General features: G+C 40.9%; 1 long non-coding RNA gene across 2 annotated transcripts; it reads left to right on the forward strand.

Moving 5' to 3' along the window:
• The first annotated feature begins 640 nt into the window (after positions 1–640).
• On the forward strand, positions 641–2088 carry LOC109953370 (uncharacterized). Of its 2 annotated transcripts, none has more exons than XR_002273902.1 (3): positions 641–732; positions 889–960; positions 1051–2088. It is a non-coding gene; the product is annotated as an uncharacterized LOC109953370 (long non-coding RNA). The 2 variants fall into 2 exon arrangements; XR_002273903.1 differs by lacking the exon at positions 641–732 and adding an exon at positions 734–761.
• Positions 2089–3242: the final 1154 nt, after the last annotated feature.

Below are 3242 nucleotides of genomic sequence, written 5' to 3' on the forward strand. Positions count from 1 at the left end.
CAACCAACCAATCTTGCTCTTTGCTCTCACTGGCCATCCTGTTAGATTTGATTCTTATAGGCTCTAGTTACTTTATAAGCTTTACTTACTTTTCATAACTTTAGTTTCCTTTAGTTACTTTTCAGTTCATTTTCTTTGTTACTTTTCATACCTTAAATTTCCTTGCTTATACATATTAAAACTGTATTGAGGACTGCTGTATTCTACTGAGTGAAACTTTGGAACGCTATACTGCAAATTCTGTAGAGACAGGATGTCTGTATCTTCAAGTAAGCAGACGGCCTATTTTACATTTTAACAAAGACCCGCTGGCCTGTTTTACACCTTCACCTAGACCTGCTTAGCATATTCTAAGTTCTGCTTTGTCATGGTGTGCCCTGCAGAGGCAGGGGGCCCACAACCTGAGATGACAACCTGGCCAGTTTAGCATACTTATTAGCATCACACACACAGGGGGGCCTGCAGCCCAGACCATCCATTGTTCAGTGTTCATTGATCAAGCTGCCGCCTGAGAAACACACACACACCTGGTTTAGATTACACTTCAACAAGCAGCCGTAAGCAGGGGTTGACCTGCTCACACCAAATGGCCAATAGGATTACAGAGTGTGGAATGTTGTACCTCTGTCCAGGGCGGGCCTAGCCCAAGGAGATAAATGTAATGAGAACACATAACTCATGGCTCAGAGAACAGATTTCCTGCGGGAGCTCTGTCTCTCTGACCCCAGCACTGTAAGACTTCACCTGTGCCCAGACTTTGAGTAAACTTCCTGTTGATTTTAAACAGTCCTTTCCTGTCTTCACTTCTTGTGCTTTAAAAAAAAATTGGGTAAAATCTAACAATCCCTCAACATGTGACCCCGTTTCCTACTCTCTCATTGGCTCTAGCTATTTCCTGTTGTAAAGAGCGAGAACAGAACTGGATGCGCCCTTTTGAACAGAGAGAAGAACAAAGTCAAGGTGAGTTTACAGTTTTACTTATTTAATCTGTACAGAATATTTTTGATTAAGAAATAACTTGATAGCTTAATCTGCATTCCATTTGAACAGGGAAGCTGGGATTTCCAAGTTTCCCATGTCTTTTGAAGAGAAGCTTTGCTAGAAATGTCACTCACTCGCCTCATGCTGGCCCATGTGTGGGCCACCTCTCGCAAACCAGGTCTGGGCCACCAAAGGGCCGTCATTCTTTATGGTATGTTGGCCAAGTGCACTGTGTGGGCCAGAACCAGGCCAGACCAATTTTGCTATTTGGGAGTGCTCTGGACTTATTACTATCTCCATCCTGCTATTGCCTGAGTGACCTGTGGCTAGCTTGTCATCTCTTCATACTGACTCCAGCCACTGCATCTCCTCCGAACCCAGCGTTCTTTACTCGTCCCACCAGAGTTTCCTGGCTACACTCATCAGTCACTGCCAACCTTCACTGCCATTATCTGCGCTGCCCTGCCACCTCCAGTTCTTCAGCTGTACCACCTCGGATACAAACCTCACTGTCAGACTGCACCAGCATAGTGATATTGTCTGTTTTTCTGTTGCAATAAAGACGGTGATCTGTATTGACCCAGATGGCAGGTATCAGCCTGTTTCTCTCTCACCTCCACGTGAGACAGCTGACATAACACTATCTGCCTTACTGTATTTAGCTCATAATTCTTCAAGTTGTGTGGAAGGCATGATCTGGTTATTAATACTATTTTATGTTAGTACATTTTCTGATCGGTGCACTATATCTGCTAGGGTAAATTTATTTATTTTTTGTTATTGACCCGTGGATCAAAGAGCTAGAGTAAATACCTATATTACATTCATCCTTTGTAAAAATGTTTTCTATGACCGCAACCTTATTTGCCATGTTGTCGTCCTGCTGTTGGCACATGGGAGTCACACTGCATGACTGTATGACAGTTATTAACTTGGATCCTCTCTTTTTTTCTTGCAGTGTCTCTCTGACTGAAATCATATCAGTATGCCGAACCAAACCAATTAAATTTCCAAAAGCCTCAGTCTTTATTGCATTAATCTTAATGTCTCAAATACAAAACACAAGATTATACAAGATTATATATATCATTTTCTACACATTTCTGACAAGGGGAAACTAATACAAGTTTTACATTTTCTATGAAAATGTAGATTTTATTTGATTACATTTCCAAAACTGTCTCAAATATTATTAAATCAAAGAGGAATTAGGCACAAACCTTGTGCATTTACTTATCTTGAATTTCACATATTGGTTGATATGGTTATATATTACTGTACATTGCATTAAATGCTGTCATCTCCATATGCTATGTCAATTAAATGACAGAATAGAAAATTATTCAGGGGTAGAATTCGTTTTTTCAATAAATGCATTTTGGTTTCCATGCAATAATAAAAAAAAAAAATAAAAAAATGATAATGGCACTAGAATGCCTTTGACACCATACTTTCTACATTTTCATCCCTTTCCCCAACATATTTTTTTTGGTATTCTTCTCTGGTTTCAGTAAGATAATATAACATTTTGGAATAAAAGTACACATGCGCAGTCCAAAACTGGGGGCCAGAATAGCAAATATCTCTACAGCAACACTGAACTTCCCAGGAGAGCTGACATATGCTGGAATAAAAGTATGCAAACCGATTGTTGCAGCAGCTGTCTGAGTGGCTGGTCTATCCAATCTTAGAGGTGATTATGCTGGATGTGGAGGTCCTGGGCTGGTGTGGTTACACGTGGTCTGTGGTTGTGAGGCCGGGTGGATGTACTGCCAAATTCTCTGAAACACCTTTGGAGATGGCTTATGGTAGAGAAATGAACATTCAATTCATGGGCAACAGCTCTGGTGGACATTCCTGCAGTCAGCAGTCAAAACTTGTGACATCTGTGGCACTGTGCTGTATGATAAAACTACACATTTTGGCGTGGCCTTTTATTGTGGCCAGCCTAAGGCACACCTGTGCAATAATCAGTGACGGGCCGTGCATTTGGTACCTGGGCCTTCAGTGGGGACTTACCCAACTTAATTCATCTATTAAAACCACCACTGTACGTCGCAATTATAGAAACCATTAATACTACACAAAAACATAATATAACAAAACATGGCATAACAGAGAGAGGCATTTCACGTACTGCGGGTGAATACCATTTTTACTAAAGCAAGAAACCCAGTTAAGACAACTCCAAACCTCTACACTACAACCACAACTGTGCCACGTACATCATCTGGAGCAGTTCAGAATCAATATTTATCTAA

This window comes from Monopterus albus, unplaced genomic scaffold, assembly GCF_001952655.1.
Source record: "Monopterus albus unplaced genomic scaffold, M_albus_1.0 scaffold643.1, whole genome shotgun sequence".
NCBI classification, from domain to species: Eukaryota; Metazoa; Chordata; class Actinopteri; order Synbranchiformes; family Synbranchidae; genus Monopterus; species Monopterus albus.